This window comes from Coturnix japonica, chromosome 19, assembly GCF_001577835.2.
Source record: "Coturnix japonica isolate 7356 chromosome 19, Coturnix japonica 2.1, whole genome shotgun sequence".
In the NCBI taxonomy this organism is placed as follows: Eukaryota; Metazoa; Chordata; class Aves; order Galliformes; family Phasianidae; genus Coturnix; species Coturnix japonica.
Genome location: NC_029534.1, coordinates 3,594,523 through 3,613,251, shown reverse-complemented (window position 1 = coordinate 3,613,251; position 18,729 = coordinate 3,594,523). Strand labels below are relative to the sequence as shown.

At 49.1% G+C, this 18,729-nt stretch overlaps 1 long non-coding RNA gene across 1 annotated transcript; it reads right to left on the bottom strand.

The window, feature by feature from the left end:
- Positions 1 to 4,183: 4,183 nt before the first annotated feature.
- LOC107322707 lies at positions 4,184 to 6,950 on the bottom strand. Its single transcript, XR_004309318.1, has 2 exons — positions 6,802 to 6,950; positions 4,184 to 4,571 (listed from the first exon to the last, which is right to left on the bottom strand). It is a non-coding gene; the product is annotated as an uncharacterized LOC107322707 (long non-coding RNA).
- Between the last annotated feature and the right edge of the window lie 11,779 nt (positions 6,951 to 18,729).

The window sequence follows — 18,729 nt, the reverse complement described above, 5'->3', positions numbered from 1 at the left end:
GCAGTGTGGGGTGGAGGTGGGCAGGGGAGAGGGGAAGAGCTCTGCCCCACCTCCTCCTCCCAGCTGAGTGGTCTGCCCTGGTAGGGATGGTGACAGCCCTGCTCAGGGTATCTTTTCAATGAAGAGAGCAAGATGTAGATAGGTAAAGTTATATACTGAGACATAAATATGTATGTATTTATACATTATAAATACATGTGTATATATACATGCATATACAATGTGTGTCTATCTATCTATATATACACACATACAGAACTATGCACATGTGCATTCCCTTACTGGATTGATGCCAAAGGCTTCGCTTTGGTGCAATGGTGCAGAAATGCATTTACATAATGTGCACACCCATGTGAACACACCAGTCCTCCCGAGTTCCCTTTGGGCAATAGGAACATAAGGGGAGCAGCACACCACAAAGGTGTTTGGGCCCTAATTCCCTTGCAGGAAACATGCCAGGGAGGCACCAGCTGAAATCCTGGGGTCAAAACCTAGGAAAACTGTGTTATGGGATGGATGTGATGATAGGGTTGTGTGGCACCCAGCACTCAGCCAGTCCCAAAGCAGCACTTTTCCTGCTTACTGCTTCAGCACCCGTAAATACAGCAACCGAACGGCCCTCCGATGGCCAAATCTCATTGAAGAAGAAAAGGAAATAGGGGAAAAATAATTAAACAGACGCCTCTCTCCCAGCTCCCCTCCCGCTCTGCCCTCTGTTTATTCTCTTGCTTTTTGGTGTTCCGCTATCTGCTCCCAGCAGGCAGGCACACATTTGCATTTTAATGCAGAGCACAGAGGCTGCATGCAGCTCCGGGGAGGCAGAGCTGGACCCCCACCCCTGCAGCCCCCCGCCTTCCCGGGAGCCAAATATCCCCTTTAAATTATGTGCTAGGAAAATAATTAAACCACTTAGCGCACCCAACCCCTTCAAATCATTAAAAGAGGAGGGAGAGAGGAGGAAAACAGGATTTTTCTCCACTCTTCTGCATGGAGCTCAGTCTCTTCCACACCTGGGGGTCCCACCACTCTCCACCTCCTCCAGCTGTCTGCTCTCCTTCCACACCTGTTGACATTATGTGGGTTTGCACAGCACCTGGGATAATGACTTCGGTAAGTTCACTGTTATTTCTGGTGTCTCTTCACTCCATTTTTGCCTGGCTCAGCAAGGAATAGGAAAACCCATAAGGTCTCAATATTCTGGGGCTCCTGCTCTGCACTGGGATGATGTTCCCCTACTACCAGCCTGGGGGCTGCCAAAATCCATCCCTGGGAAAGGCAAAAGGAGGGAGTTGTAGGATTCAGGCAGCTGTGATGGCTCTGATGGGAGGAGTTCAGCACCCCCAGAACACCTGACGCTCTGGGGCAGTCACTGTTGGGTAGAGCTCCTGGTCAAGGACCTTGCCATGGAATATCTATGTGTTTTCTGGGGATTTCCTGACCCTTTCCAGGATTTTGCTGTCACTTCTCATCAATTCCAGGCTCTCCAGCTGCCTTCCAAACAATTGGCTTCAAATATTGGATAAAAGCATCAGCAGATTGCTGGGTGGTTTGTGCTGGGAAACACCATTAACAACTGGAAAGGGAAGTTTGGGTCTGCAGGGAGCCTTGTGATGCTGCAGATCTGTGCCCAGCACCCAGCGCTGCATTTTCAGCCCCAGCAGCCTCTGGAGGCTCAGCCTCCCCATCCTTCCCAACAGCATCACCCAAAGAAGGCCAAATTTTGTTAGTTCATGGATTTAAAGGTCACAAAAGACCATCTCATCTGACCCCGTGTGACCTGGAGCAGCAAATGTCACCCAATTATCCATCTGCTGTGCCTCTGTGTCAAGACCAATAATGCATTTTTCTTGGCTGTGATGGAAGACAATGCAAGAGATTGCTCGTGGCTTTGTTCACCAGTTTACCCCATAGACACCTATGGAAGATTTTGCTTCTGAAGGTCTCTGCACTTTTGGGGCCAAAATCTACCCAGGTTGGATGAAATGATCTTAGTGGTCTTCTTCAACCTTCATGATTCTATGATTCCTTTGGTGTCAGCCCAAAGATGACAGAGCCCTGTGGCAATGCAGGAAAAAACACAGCTCCTCATTCCTTGCCCATCAGCTGCTTTATGGCCTTTTTTGTTGTTGTCGTCAGCCTCTGTTGGGAGCCCAAAGGAAGATCTGTTCCATTGGATGGACAACTTCTTGGTGGGAGAGAGCAGCTCAGCAACGAGGGCTTCAATGGATGCAATGGGAATGGGAACAAGGGCATTGCTACCACGATCCTACACAAAGGGGTCAAGATGTTGAACTTCAGTCCCTCAAAGCTCCCTGGGAAAAGGCTTCATCCACCTGTGCCTGAGCTTACTCCAACACTCTTGTCCCCATGTGCCACGATACTTTGCTTTCTCTACCCTTATAAGGATGCCCATTTGGGCTCCCCATCCTATGGGTGCCCTATGGAGAGTAATTGGAGGCAACATAGATCACAAAAACAGCTGCAAATCCAATTACCTGAGGGTTAAGCACTCAGCTGATGAAAACCAGGGGTTAAAAGTGCTGAGCCAGCAAAAGCTCAGCACCGATCGATGCCATGTAAATAATATCACTTGTTCCCAGGAGCCCATTCCTTTCTGTTTCTGTGCTGAAATCCATTTGGCCCAGCAGGACCTCACTTGGTTTCTGTCTCTGTGTGGGTTCAAAACCATTTAAACGCAGAGGCTGTGCAATGGGGAATCAGCATGTTCCCGTAAAATCCCCACCCCAGGACCTGCAGAATGCTGCTACTTTACTACATTCAGTGCTACAGACATTGCTGGGTCAATAAACAGGGGGTGAATGGCTGCTGGAAAATCCTTCAGCAGCACAAGGATGGCTTCTGACTGCTCCCAATTGATCCCTGGCTGTGCCCGTGTCAGTGGCTTTCTGATCCCAAATGATGAATGCTTTCAGATGGAGAGGGATGCACAAAGGCAGTTCAGGGTATGGAGCTGTATGATGGCCAGGGTGGAGAGCAGCTGGGGATCAGGGAGTTGGGGCTGCTCCATCTAATCCAGATCCTTCCCCATAACAAGGACGTTCTCACCCCAAATCTACCCAATTCATTCCAATTTCACCCAGTCACTCATGGCTGAAACACTGGGGCACTTTGGACAGGAAGAAACACAATCAGAAATGAAAATATTCCCTTTTGACATATTTGCTTGGCTTACAAAGAGCCTTGTTGACCTTCTGATCTTTCTCCGCCCTTGACATGTCCTTTGATGGCATTTATTTGGGTTTTGCCTTAAAAAGCTGTAAATCAGCCACAACCCTTTTGATTTAAACTGAATGGGAGCAGGATCACAGATGATACCCCTGGAAAGCAGTTTTGTTTTTTCCCTAAACTGCTCCAGAACCGGGAAGCAGAAAAGCCCCAAATAAATCTGTTGTTGGCAAATCAGTGAAGGAAACACTGAGCATGCAAGAGGCATCCCTGGCTCAACCCTATTGACACCTGAAGGTGCCAAAATGCCCCCAATAAAAGCTGGATGGGATCAGGAGCATGGGGACCCATGGAGGTGGGCAGAGGAAGGTTGGCAGAGCCTCTCAACACCCAACTGAGTCTCTCCAGCATGGGAATGGCCCTTTTTGGGGAGGGGAGATTCCGGTGATTCAGACTTGGCACAGGGACAACCATCTGCCTTGGCATAATGGGAAGTAACACTGCTGTTGATTTCTCCTTCTTCCTCTTGGAAAGATGGAGCCTTTGGGGAGCTTTTAACTAGCAAGCTTACTTTTGTCAAGATGTTTCCCTAGAGCATTCTCCTGGTTTTTGGCTTGCGTGAGCAATCAGCACAGCCCAGGCAGGGTGGGTTTGGTTCCTTCTACACCAGGTTGGTCTGCAAGGATGGGAGCAAGGCTGGGCAGGCTGGCTGCTCTTAAGGGGTTTCTAAGAGAAAAGATGTGGACTTAATTCCCCTTTAGGGGGCATGGCTTGAAGGCTGAACCACATTATCTTAAAGGTCTTTCCCAAACTTAATGGTTCTGTGATTCAAAGCCTGTCGGGCACAACCCCCACAGCTCCAGCCCAGCTGGTCCCTGTGGCTGCAGGTCCCAAACCACATGGGCAGCCCCAACCATTTTTCCTTCTTCTTTTCCCCCTTCTCCTTCCCTCCCCCCTTTCCCACCACTCCCAGCACCGTATGATCTATTGTAAGATAACAGCTCCAATTGCTCCAAATTGCTTATTGAGGACTCGGTGGTAAATCAATGATTTTAAATGGGATCACAGAATAGCAATCCTAACAACAGCAGAATAATAGTAAAAAAATAAATGGAGTTGGCCAGCAGAAAGGAGAGGAGTGGCCAGGCTGCTTCATTCATTGCCTGCTGCTGATGTGGGCTGAAGGGGCCATCGAGGAACACGAGCTATCAGGTCCTCAAATAGCCATTTTCTTGCTTTTAAGAGCTCAGGTTCTCCGAATGAGTGAGAGAGCAGCAACGCTGTCACTAAGCAACCTCCCAAGTTTTGAGGATGCGGGAGGAGGTGGGGGGGGATTTTTGTCTTTCTACTGCTGGAATCTTCAGTTCTGCTTGGTCCTGAAATCACTGCGTGTGAGCAAGACAAAAAGAAGATGCAAACAAAAGCACCGTTAGAAACACCAGGGAGAGGATGAATGAATACTCTTCCCTCCACGTTTTTCTCTCCTCCTTGATTAATGCATTTTATTTGCTGCATTAGCAACTATACCTTCATCTGCAAGGTGAGAGGTGGCCTCAGCGCAGCCAAATGGAGATGTGATGGATGGATGGAGGGCTGCAGGGATGGGGAGAGAGCTGAGCTCTGCATTGCCATAGAGCTGGGCACAACATCCCATGGGGTGGAAATCACACTGGGTGGGCATTGCAGCAGTGGGATTGAAAAAGAGATGAAAGAAACCACAGGGCAAATTCTCTGCTGCAATCTGTGATTATTTCCTATCTCTGCCACCCAACCCAATATGGCCACAGCAAAGACCCTGGAAGAGGGACAATTGGGTCTGGCACATCAGATTCCAGAAGCAGGAACTGGAGGAGATGGTGTGAGTCTCAAGGCTGTGTAAATTAACTCCACTCAGCTGCAGGGTGGGATAAGGAGAAGCATCTGAGGAACCAGTGAGTCCCACATGGGTGCGGATTGGGTTTGGGATTCACCTGTAGGGAGAAATTGGGCTGCAAAGCACACTGTTGTGCGATGGCTAAAGAATGTTTCCAATTACAGCCACAAGCACTGTGCTATAACCATATAAATAACCACTGGGTAATTCAGGAGGCAAGGACTTGCCTGTGACACACAATGCACAATTAACTATATTTAAAGGCTCTCTGCAGGGCTGGATTTAGCAAACTCATCCCACTCCAAAGAGCAAAGCTCAACTTCCAGCCGGTCCCTGTCTCTCTGACTCCGGATGAAGCATATGCCTCACTGCAGCGCTTATTCTGTGCTTGATTTATTGACTGATTTATTTAAAGACGTAACGTAGCGCTGCTGACAGCTCAGGCTTCAGAGACCTGTCCAAGAATAATTTTTATGAACAGAGACGGAGGCAAAAATCTAACTGGGTTATAAACTGACATGATAAAGCCATCAGCTCGACAGTGCTTTGCACAGGCACCTCCTGCCTCCCTGTGCAGAATCTCAACTCTGTTTCCACCCCTCCAGAGAGGTTTACCCCTCTTTGGAGCATTAGAGAGAGGAACAGAGACCAAGAGAAGGCAACCTGGGAGTATCCTTGCATGGTGCAGTGCCCACCCCAAACCTGATTCTCATCCCAAAGAAAGGCACGGGGTGGGAAGTTTGAAGGACACCACAGGTCATGCCAAGGCTGAGGGCTTTGCTGGTGTTGCTGGATTGTGTGAAAAGGACCTTTTGCAAACCTGGTGCCACCCGAGTCCATCTGAACCTCAAGGGGAAAAGCTTCACCCACAGCGCCCTGAGCTGCTGCTGAGGCCAGGGACAAAATTAGCAAAGCTTCTTCTCACTTTGCTGCTCTCCTTGCCTGTAAATACTTGGAGATAGCAGCCCTAAAAGTACCTTAGAGAGAAGGCAGCGGTAAAATTACATCAAGCCTAGGGGCTTAAACTGATTGAAGGATACATTTTCCGAGCTGATACAGCGAAAGCAGCAGCAAAGCCCTGGTGCGCCGAGCAGCCTGTGTGGTTTGATCATTTATTGTCCTCCTAACTGGCCAGAGAGCTGGGAAAAGCCCCGAGAATGTTTTAGGAACGTGCTCACAAGGAGGAGTGCGGCTGCCAGGGGTTTGGGGAACTCGTTAAGCCACAGGCAAAAGTCTCTGCAATTTACCATGCAAACAATTGGATAAAATAGGAGAAACGTGGTCCTGTCCCACTGCAGGGTTTCTGCAGCAATTTGTGCAAGGGATTGGTGGTCTATTGGGAGGGAAAGGGGCAAAGCAGCCACCCCAGCAAGGCTGCATGGGTGTTTGGGAGCTGAAGGGACAGCTCTGTTATCACAGAATGGCTTTAGGATGGAGGGGCCCTTAGAGATCATGTAGTTCCATCTACATCACTAATACTGAAGAACACCAACCCCAGAATGGACTCCTGAGGGACACCACTCATCACTGCCTCCAATGGACACAGAGCCATTGCCCACACACCTCTGGCTGCCACCATCCAACCAATTCCTCATCCACTCAGCAGTTCACCCTGCAAATCCATATCTCTCTGTAATTCTATAATGGGATAGAAAGCACCACAATGATAGCAGGGTGGCAGATGAAAATAAGCCCAAATGCAGCAGTCTCAGATGCAGAAACAAAAGATAAGAGTTGCTTACCCTTGGAAGGCCTCAAGCATACAGGGATCTCCAGCAAGAGATATCCTCCCTTCTATTGCCAGCTTTTAAATGCAGTCTGGGTAGGGATGGATCCTGGCTCCGTGCCTTCCAGTCACTCAGGTGAACTGCTTGCACCTGAGCTCCCTTGGGCTGGCCCTGCCTTCCCACCAGGTGCTCCATCACTGCTCCAGGCCATGGCTTAGCATTTCCACTACACTCTCCAACTTAGAGATAAAGATGTAGTGCCAGACCACGTCAAAGGCCTCGCACAAATCCAGGGAGATGCACTTCCTTCTCCACTGATGCTGTCACTCCACCATAGAAGGCCACCAGATGGGCCAGGCAGTATCAGTACAACCTTACATGAATACAAACCTCCCGCACCATGCAGCCCCACTGACTGCCAGTCCTCCTGTCCCACTGTGGGCTGAGGTTGGGGCTGTGTGCTCTGACCCCCACAGCACCTCCGATCAGCATTACTGATGGTTTTCTGCCCAGCCCTCAGGGGATCACTGACCCATCCTGCACCCGCACTGACACCAATAATCGATGACAGCATGCTTGCTGGGAGCAGGAAATGCAGTGAGGGATGAAGGCTTGCTGCACACCGATGGGGGAATTTCCCAGCAGATGGGAAGAAATGTGCCAAAAGGATTGTTAAGGATCTTTTCTCACCCTGTCGAACCTCTTGGCTGCTCACCAGGGGCTGGAAGGACATGGAGCAGGGGGTGTGTGACCCTGAACCTAAAACTGAGAGTGGCCGTGTCACACTGCCTGCAGACCTCCCCATTCCTCTGAGCACAGAAATCACAACGTCAAAGGCATTCAGTATCCGTGGTGGCCTCCAGGGACTGCAGCAGGAGGGGGAACGCGGTGTCACATCACACATTCACTCACCATTTCCCTCCGAAAGCCCTGCTGCTTGCTCATCTTCCTCTGGGAGCAAGGGTGTGCTGTGCCCAGCTCTGATCGATGGGTCAGGGACAGAGCACTGATAAAAGGACTCCAGCGCTGGCTCACCCCATCACTCAGAGCATGAGTAAGAAGAGAGCAAAGGTAAAGGGCAGCATCTCTTTTGGCAGCACGGTAGGGATTTAAAGCATCAATAGCAAGTGTCTATCTATGTGATGGTGTCACCATCCAGGATGAAGACAAGGAAAGGGAACCCAGACATGACACCACGATGGTGCTGAATGGGGCAGCACAGGGACCTGGGTGCCATGAATTAATGCTGCCTGCTGCCAAATGTGGGCACAGTGATAGCAAGGCGCTGCCATAGAGCCCCAAAGGGCTGTAAGGATCTGAGAGGAAAATAAAAGTTACACAGGACTAAATAGCACAGAGCTGGCAACACGCTAATATAAATGCTGATTTAAGTTTGATGAAAGCCAGGAAGAGTTCCTCCAGAACGTATTAATTAGCTTGATGATGAGGTGTTTGCAAAATGAAAATGCAAAGCGGCAGCCATGGGGAGGAAAGGTCTGGAGAGCCTTGGCTGTGCTCCTGCACTGCTGCTCCCACCAGGGTCGGGCAGGGACATTGCTATAATCACTGAGAACTGTCCTTAACAATGCTCTAGGAAGCTTGAGATGCTCTGGGGTCACCCCATGGTGTCCAGCAGCATCAAAGCCAATAGGTGTTCTTGACATCACATCTAGTTTCCCACCTGGGACTATAAGAACCAGTCCCACTGTCCCACTTGCAGCAATAAATGCTTGGCCATACCCAAGCTGTCACAGCTCCAGGCTGAAGCATGGAGAAAAAGACCCTGAAGCCACTTCCCTTGATCTGTCAAAGGCAGGACTGTAGCTGATGGGCACTCATCACTATTCAGCACTTCGTCCTCACACACCTGTCTCTGCTCCTTTCCCTTTGCAGAGCAGAGCCGCAGGTTTGCTCCAGGAGGGCTGGCACCAATTCCCCCAAAGGAACAAGAAGCAACAATAAAACAGCACTGGTGGCTTTCAGCATTTTTTAGGGAGTGAAGTGCTGGAGGGGACAAACCCCAGCTGCCAGCTGGGCTCACTGCAGTGATGCTGCCTGGGCACAGTGAGCTCTGTGCGGCCCAGAGCGGTCAGCTGGATGGGTTTGGTGGCAGACACGACCATATTTTTTTCTCCAGAAGCCTCAGGATTTGTGCACTCAGATCATAGAGGCTGCCTTAATGCATAAAATGGGTAGGAAGAAGTAGAATTGAGAGCTCATGGCTGGAGAAATGCTGGAAATGAGACCATCCTTCACAGCAAAACTGCCCCAGACCCAGACTTTGCCTTCCTCTTCTTTTCCTGCACAAGAATTTAAAGAACAGCAAATGTTCCCAGCTGACACCCTCTTGGAAGGCTGTAGGTTAAAAATAATCCTCCTGAAGGGAGAAGAAAAAAAAAATCCCTACTGATAAGAAAAAACAACAAGGCAATGCTAACTGAGCCCGTCTACAAACCACCAAGCCTCCAATCCCATCTTCAAAGCATCAAGGACACCTTTCCATTCCCCCAGCAAATCCTTTTACTTTGTGGCTTTCCTGCCAAGTTTTCCCTGTGCGATTCATGCCTACTCCCACACCACTCTTTCCTTCCTCATTTCCCCCTTCCTCATTTTCAAGCAATCCCCACAAAAGCAAAGCTTCCATTCCCCGCCAGCCCATGCTCATCTGTGTATGGAGAAAAACCAACTCAGGGGCTTTGGCTGTCAGCAGAGCTTTAGAGAAAATAATGATAAAAGCAGTAAAATATAAACATGAATGTTCTGCAGGGGATGGTTGGATCTGGGGGATATAAAGAGCTCTAAGTTGAACATCAGCACTTGAACTCCGTTCTCTTGGGGTAGTGAAGCTGGACTTTCTCTACGGGGTCAGGGAGATGTGGGGCAGCCCTTGGTTGGCCTCGTTCTGTCCTCACGTTTTATCATAGAATCATTAATTTTGGAGAGACCAATAGGATCACCCAGTCCAACCATCAACCCACACCTGTGACCACACCAAACCACATCCCCCAGTGCAGCAAGTCCCATTTCTCAAACACCTTGAGGCAAAATGAATCCACCACCTCCCAAGGCAGCCAGCTCCATTGCATTGCCTTTTGGTGAGCTGGGGGTCAACATCCAGCCAATCTCAGCAGAACATCCATGTGAGATTTGGAATAGCCTCCATCAATGAATGGCCATGAACCTCCATGCCCTGACATCCCAATCCCAGAAGGGCCGTGACGAAGCACCAAACCCTCTGCCCTTTCATCCCACCTCACCCAAATCATGTCCTGGAGAGGTTCTAAAAGGAGCAGCCAAACATCCCCAAATGGCACAGTCCCTCTTCAAAGGGAAAGACACTGATTCAAAGCGACTGCTCTTTTGGAAATTTCCTACTGCTGAAGAAAAAAAAAAAAAAAGAACATAAACCCCTTTTCTTCAGGGGAAAAAAACAAAACTCAAACCACACAAAACATGGAAACAAAGCTCAGATCAGCACTGAGCCCTATAATGGGAGCAGACACCGTCCTGCCATGCCTGCATGGACCACAGACAAATTGTTCCGGGTCAGTGAGAAACAATACAGGCACTACTGGGGGACTGACAGAGCACAGCAATTCATGTCGGAGTTGTTAATTAAGACCTTCACCCTCCGGAGCAGCAGTGACAGCAAAACCTCATACTTGGGCAAAGAGAGGGAAGTGTTTTACACCAACACTGAAGCATCTCCAAACTGGAGCAGCCCCATCTCTTCCTGTATCAAAGCACAGCAAGAAGGTCTGATGCGCCCAGTGAGCCACTGGTGGGGATGGATGGGACAGGACTGGCTGGCTGCTGGGGTAGGTACACATGGCTGAGCGCAGGAGAGCTGTGCCTGGAGGCAGAGAACTCAATAATCCATCAGCATCCCAGCACAGGCTCTGCAGCACGACTTTAATAGACTTATCTTTACCACAATAATGTATTTTATTTTTTCCAGCGCACATTCATTATTCACACGCTTATTTCCCCACAGATTATGTATGTCGCCTGAGCTCTGTTCTCCTGCCTTATTTTCACAATGTTGGCTCTGGTACCTACTTATTTTTACAGCATTGTCACCTGCAAACGGGTTTCTATTTAATCGCCAAAACTAATAATACGGCTCAGTGGAGATGTCGGAGGTAGGACGCTCTCTTGCTTCTGAAGTCTCTCGTTTCAAAGAGATTGGCTGCTGGCACCAGAGCCGTCCTGCAGCGAGTTGGGGGCTCTGAGCCCACCTTGGGGTGCAGCACCCAGAGCCCTGGGATGGAGCTCACTGGTGGGATAAGTGCTTGTGATGGGTGAGTGGTGGTGGCGAGGGACATACAGTGCCTGCTCTGCTGCACCTGCAAGGCTTGCTTCTGCACGGAGCAGCTGGATGAACCAGACCTTATGAGCACAAATTCTTGCATTTCCTAATCTCCAAGCTGCTGGCATCTTAAAGCAAGCCATGTTCCCTTGGCACAGCTTCACCAGGAGCTTGATTTTGACCTACAGTCCTTGGAGCATGCAGACACATCCAGGTACTCATGCACACAAAGAGCTCTGAGCCTTCCCCATAGAACCATTCAGGTTTGGGATCTATTCTCAGATCCCAAAGTCCAATCCCAACCCACCCCCACATGCCCACTGACCATGTCCCTCAGTGCCACATCCCCACAGCTCTTTACCACCTCCAGAGATGATAATTCCCCCCCACCCCTTCCCCCATACAGCATGTGCAACTGCATCATATTTCAGAGAATAAATATATGCAAATATCCAACCCGAACCTCCCCTGGCGCAAATAATGCATGACCACACACTGCAACAACAGCACCAACCTCCTTAGCACCTTAATGATCTATGTTTCAGCTGACTCTTGGCTAATTTTGGTGTTGGAGTATTTTTGTGGAGGATGATGATTTAATGTTCTCACTTTGATTCACAGGAGAGGGAGGTTGCTTTGCAGCAGAGGACACGAGGGCTCGTGTTTGCACACATGCCTTCCCGCGTTGGGATGCAGCAACACAAACACCACTTCTGCAAGCTGTGCCCCCCGACTTTGCTGCAGAAGTTTCTCCTCTCCTCACCTCTAACCCATGCATTATTCTGCCCACGTCCCTGCACTCTCTCCCTTCAATGAGAGTCATAAATAAGGCATAAGGCATGCTAAAAGGGAAGATAGAACATCTGATCTTCTATTCTTGCTTGTTGCAAAGTCGCGATGGATATGGATGCGCGCTCCCCATGCAGCCTTTCTGCAGACAGCAAGGGCCAAACTGCACCAAGCAGGGACACCCAGCAATCCCAAAAGCAATGGGCTGAGGTTGGCATGAAGCATCGCCATCCTGCAGCCAAAATCCACCTTCCCCCTGGCATAAGGTCCTGATGCAGGGGCCATCTCCCACCTTGCTGCTCACCTTGAGAGTAAAACATTCAGCAAATAAAATAAAGGGCATTTTGTTTCCTTTAAGAGTGGTTTCCTAAGTAAAAAAGAGGCCCAGGCAATCTCTCCCCACGTGCCTGACATAGCTGCTGCTTCTTCTCTCTGAATGTCATAGCTTACCAACCAATTTCAACCAAATCTGACAGTAGTAATAGGAATCTGAAAAGAATTGTGTTACTACAGGCCATGTGAGAACCTGCAGCCTGGCAGTGCAGTAAGAGATGTAATTAACAGCCCCACTGAGGAATGGGCCACATTGCAAGTGCCTTCCCTACAAGACAAATCCCTAACTCCATCTGAAGGGAAAGGCTTTGTTTGCCTCCAAGATTAAAAGTTATTTCAATATTTGCAAGTGCAGCTCTTTTGCAGCAACACATTTTGTCTTCAGTGTCCTTCCTTCTGACGCAGAACTATTGGCTGAAGTTGGCACTGGCCCACAAGTGTTATGTTCTGGGGCCAGCTCCCCCTTACCCAGGGTAAGGGATGAGATATAATGACCTTAAGTTGCACCAGGAAGGTTCAGGTTGGATATATGGAAAAATTGCTTCTCCTAAGAGCAGTGATGCAGTAGCACAGGGAGGTGTTGGGGTCAATGTCCCTGGAGGTGTTTAATAAATGGGTACATGTGGCAACAAGGGATGCAGTCAGTGGGCACGGTGGGGATGGGTTGATGGTTGGAGGAGCCCATGGGAAGCCAATGTAACATGTGCCTTAATTCCCTTCCAACATGTATCGTCCAAATGCTTCATGAGAAATCAAAGAGGCAAAAAAAAGAGGATGATAAATACAGAAGCCCTGGCCTCTTCCAGCATTGCCAGGGATACAGGAAACCTTTCAGCTTCTGGAATGAACACAACAAACCCCAAACCTGAGAGATTTGCTAGGAGGAGAGGAAAAAAAAAAAGATTAATAAATCCAATTCCCAGCACTGGAAGAGCTGCGGAGTAGGGAGAGACCCAGGGAAGGAGCAAGTAGGAATAACATAAACACAGAATCAATGCAGGAGAAATTATTTAAGAGGCAGAAGAAAGAAGTTAAAAAATAAGGGGAAAAAAATCAACTCTTTCTGGGGGGAAGTAGAAAAAACATTAGGGAGAAAGTAGGCCATTTGCTAAACAATAAAAGGGATGAGGCAGATGATGAGTCTAAAATGGCTGAGATGCTGAACTGCTTTAAAAAAAATACCCGCTTTTATCGAGAGAAATGCGGAAAAGTGGTTTGAACAATTAGGAAATAACAAAGGCCTCATGAAAACAGCTGCAGGGAAAGAGAAATAGTCAGGAAGAGGGAGCATGGCCGAGGCATCGCTGTTGGGTGATCAGCTGTAGGGTGAACCCATAGGACTGGTCCACGGGGCTGTATCCTGCAGAGAACCCAAATCTGCCATTGGGTTCAGGAGTGGAAATGTAGGGTTGCATCCAACCATGGAAGCTGCTGTGATATAGAAGAGGTGATGGGAATCCCACCAGGCAAAGCGGAGCATTGCCTCACCTTCTAATAGAGGCAAATTAAAGGCAGCAGAGCAAGTTCTCTCTGGATATCAGGATGTGATATTGCTTCCCAGGGGGCAAAAAGGAAGAATGATGGAAGTAAATGAAGAAAGAGGAAGCTAAAATTGATTATCTGAAAGGGAACATTGCTCCAAGCAACTCCCAGCTCAGCTGGGAGAGCATCCAGGGGCAGCAGACACAGAGCTGGGGTGGGGACAGGTCTGGAGGGAACAGTGAGCATTTCAGAGGGGTTGTGGGGTCTGCTGTAAAGGAACCACGCTGCTCATGAGGTTCTAAAGTCTGACATAAGGAAAGGGAAGAAAAAGGCAAAAAAATAAAGTTGCACTACATCAATCTTCCTCTTACCAGCCACTTGGGTTCTCTCTTTTAACAGGGAAAGACAGAGAGCAGATGATGTAGACCCCAAAGAGGGCATGCAGCCACACAGGACAACTGTCTGCTGCCTCAGCTTCCCCACAGGTGACACAGAAGAAATGACTGCATCTCCACTTCTCTGCTATTTTCACACACAAACAGCCCAAGCACCCACTTGTCCCCAAACCAAGTTTACAACAGTGCCCAAAGAATCATCTTTAAGAACCAGGAGGGACAGCAGGTGGGAACCAACACCCTCCTATTTTCCTGACATTTCTCCTTAAATCTCCCTGAGTCACGCAATTCACAGCCCCAGCATCACTTGAAATGAGAGCAAAGCATCCCCCAAAAGAGCCCATCCCCTCTGCAGCTCCAGACGGCAGACAAAAATAGCTGTGTTCCTACAGCACCAAACCAACTTACCACCAGCCAGGAGCTCAAACCTGCCCCTGTGTCTTGGGCTTCATTTATAAAGAGCTGTGGAAGACCAGAACCCATCACCTACAGGGAACCGAGGGGCTGCAGGTGGGCATTGCCCTTAAAGGAACAGCTTTCTTGGTGAATGTAGGGAATTAAGCAATTGATTTTGAATTTATTTTGTATTATGGCATGTCCTGGTTTGGGGGAAGGGCTGCTGGTCTCTGATCCCTCCTGGAGAAGTGGGGCAAAACAAATGGGCTAACAGGAATGTGTAGGGCTTCCCAAATAGAGGGGTGGATGGGGAAGCTCACTGAGCATCACCTATTTTGAAGCAGTGTGGTCTCTGTTCCGCACTGGGCAGCCTGATCTAGTAGGTGGCAACCAGCCCACAAGAGGGGTTGGAACTGGATGGCTTTAAGGTTCCTTCCAACCCAAGCCATACTGTGGCTATACGATCCTATAAAAACCTTTCCTGACAGTACTTGGTTTGGGTTTTGCTCAGGAATGAGGAGCATCACCTCGCCGTGGTAACACATCTCAGGCGTTCACCTGCTGGAAGTGCCTTGGAAGATGTCAGCATGAGACCAAGACAAGCAGTCTGTGTTGACAGCAGGCATCCGACCGGAATGGGCTTCCAGATAAAGCAAGCTTCCAAAACACAGAGTCCCAGTGTCAGAGCTGTCAGGAGATATGTTGTAAATGGGCCTTGGATGTACCAACACCTTGTAATGCTGTACAGAGAGCTTGGTGGATTGAGAGGAAAAATGATGACTTTTCAGAAGAAATAATATTCTACAAATTGGAGATGAAGCAGCATGTTGTACTGACGTGAAGCCACTGGTTTTATACAAGCTGTGCAAAAAGGAGTTTATCCTGGGAGAAATGGCTCCATGAGAGGGTTGGGCAGTAACCCTGCAATGCTGAACACAGCAGTTGCTGGAGAGTTTGTGTGAGCAGTCAGACCAGGCAGTGTTGATCCACCTCCTCCCCTAGGTCCTCTTTTTACTCATATTTGTTAACTTGGTTCTTTCACTGTTATATACTTATCACAGCTACAAGCTCCAGCCCTTTTTCCTCAAATAACAGTGAGAAACACAACAGCTCAGATGTACCATCATGTTTTTTAATATATTTGCCCTCCAGGGTTGCACAGAAAGCACAGAAAAATTGTTCTGATGGCTCAGCCTGGGGATGGAAAGGGGAGCTGGGGACAGGATGAGATGACAGAGAAAGCCTGGATGTGGCTGGATCCCTGGGCACCTTGTCCTGGGGCTGAGGCTGCTGTTGTGGGCAAGCTGAGACAGAGAGAGCTGGGACACTGAGAATGGACACTCAGACCAGGCATGAGGTCACCTGGAGCATCCAGGAGCTGGATCCACCTTCCAAACCCTGTGGAGTTTGGGCCAGCATCTATGGAAAAAGGCAGCCAGCCAGTGCCCAAGTGTCCTGGGGCTGCAGCCACTGCATTACCTGCTTGCAATGTCACTGCTGAGCCCAAGTGAGCCATCCTGGGGCAAAATAACAACAGCTGAACTCGTTAGCAGCATTGTGATGTTGTGAGCTAGGATGAGGTTTACATAGAGACCAGGCAGAAAAATAGGGCTGGAAGTGGGAGGCAAGGAAAGGTCTCAATTCACACCTTTCCACAGAAAGCCTTCCCAAACACAACAACAAAAGCCAAATTTGAGGCTGTAATTAGGAGTGGAGGGGAGGGGAGGAGAAGGGGGGATAAAAAAAAGATGCTTGTTCTGCATGACATTTCTTTTGAAGTTCTCTTTTGTGTGAAAATGGAGCTCGTGTGCTGCTCGGTGGCTGGGGCCAAGGCTGCAGGTCTGGGGACAAATGGTGGTGGTGGAGATGCTGGATGGGGACATGGGAAAGGACAACGTGATGAAGATGCTGCTGGTAACCCAAAGGAAGCAGCACTCCGTTTCTGCCCCAACCTACACCCCATGGGCACAAAAATCTGGGCTCTTCCCATTGCTGCTCTCATTTCTGATGGAACTCAACCAACACACGGAGGCTGCTCTGCTCATTTAGCTCATGCCTAGTGCTTTGTTCAGTGAAGCAGAGCCCGAGGACATACTAAAGCCACACACTGCTTCCCTTGCCTGCCAAGGGGAGAGCAAACCAAAACCCATCCCTCGTGCCTCCCCTGTGTTGGACCGTCGGCTGAGGGCTTGTAAATTACTTTTTAATTTGCTTCAGTGCAGCAGAGGAAAGCTGGGAAGAGGGGCTGGGGGACTCGCTCGTGAATTTTTCAGAGTGAGCTCCGCTTGCTCTAGCATGAAAAGGACATGCTCCAAGAGTCTGGTTTTGCCTTGGGAAGAAAGCTCTCTTAAAAAATAAAGAAAGAAAGAGAAAAAAAGAGATATGGACAGCTTCTGAATTTTGTAGAATGGCCCAGGAGCTCTCCCATATCAACATGAATAACAGAGTGGGGTTGGTGTTAACAGACTGCAAACTGGGTCGTGCAGGGCTGAGGAGGGTCTCTCCCCTGCCCGACTGCTGGTTTAGCATATTTTGATTATTTTATATCATCCTGGCAGATACTGAAAAGGAATTGTGAAGGAGCTGATTCCTCACCAAGGGGAAAATCCTCCTTTTAGCCAGTGTTGGGAACTGGAGTGCACATAGATCAACACAGTGCAAAAGAACAACCTGAAAATCCCAAACCAAAGCAATGCTTCCTTCCCTGCCATGAAACACTGGCTCCATGAGCACGTGCTTATGGGAAAGGCTCATGGCCCCAGCACAATGCATGAAGATGATTTCCAAGAGTTATATGGATGAGGAGCGAACGGGGCCATCAGACCTCTCCTTGCCATCCATTACACAGCACTGGCACAAGATGCCTCCTGCACTGCCCCAGCTTGGCAGCTGCTTCCAGGCTCCTGCTGCCGTGTTTCCACCCATCCCTCCTGCACCATATGGCTGTCTCACACCGGGTCCCAGGAGGCCCCTTCCAACAGCTGCTCTGCTAATGAGTCCTCGTTAATAGCGGGACTCTGGAAGGGCACCAGTGATGGCCCTCTTGAAGGTGAACCTTCTATGGATGGATTTAGCTTTGGATCTTCACCTTTGCAAACAGCCCAGATCACCTCCAGTGCACCTCACTTGCAGTGAGATGGATGCATCACCACATCTCATCCCACTCATGTCTCATGCTCCAAACAAACACCCACCCCAGAGTAATACGGGGAGATCAGGATGCTACAGAGCCAATATATCTCACCAAAACCACAAAACCCCAAACTTGGCCTAGCATCTCCAGGTCAGGAAGGAACAGCCCTGACACCAGCAGCCCAATGCCTAGCCTGCAGCTGAAGTGACAGCAGCTCTGCCCTCAAAGGGTTAAGACAGAGCCATGTGGGGTGATGGAGTAACAAATTTCACTTTGCTCCTATTTGTAGTTAAAAAAAGCACTAATTCATCCTAAATCTGCCTGAAAGAGCCTTAAGTGGTAATACGCCGATAAGACGACTTTATTTGGCTTAGCATTTAGAAAGTTTTATGTGTGTAAATGGGTGAGGATATTGCAAAGGCTCATTTTCTCTTCTGCCTCTCTTGCTTTTAGAGCTGTCTGCTTCCCTTCTGCTCTGCTGCCGGCAGCGCTTCTAGAACACCATGCTTCCCTCAGCATGGGCACGAACATTTCCTGTTCGTAAGGGTATCATCGTTGGAAGGGAGACCAGCACTTGTTTGGCTGAATCAGAAGAGACCACTTGGGTTCCTCCTGGCTCCAGACCCATTCATCCCATTGGTCCAAGGTTCCAAAGAGCTCCCCAGCTTGGCCATGCCTCTTCCAAACCAACTGCTCCTGTCAGAGCCACGGGTCTCATGCAAAACCTCTCATTTCAGATGGAGATTTCTTTTCATGATCCCTTTATTTGCTCACAGGGTACGGTGCAATAAATTAATAAGGCTCACCAAGTGTTCTTGCCAAAGGTTAGCGTGGCTGCGAAGAGATCATTAGGAGTTGGGAGCAGGAAAACAAACACAGCCGTGCGCTGCTCCGTCCGCAAGACGGCAAATTCTGAAAAGGTCAGTTATCAAATAAATGAGAGATGAGAAATCTCAGCAAAATGCCCCTTTTCTTCAAGCCATCCAAACACGGAGCTCGATGGATGCTGTGATGGGCTTTGGTCTGTCAGCTCCTGGAGTTAATTTTTGCAAGCAAAGACTTGTAGTCAACTGGCACTGGTGAAATCACGGCCAACAGGGGCTGGG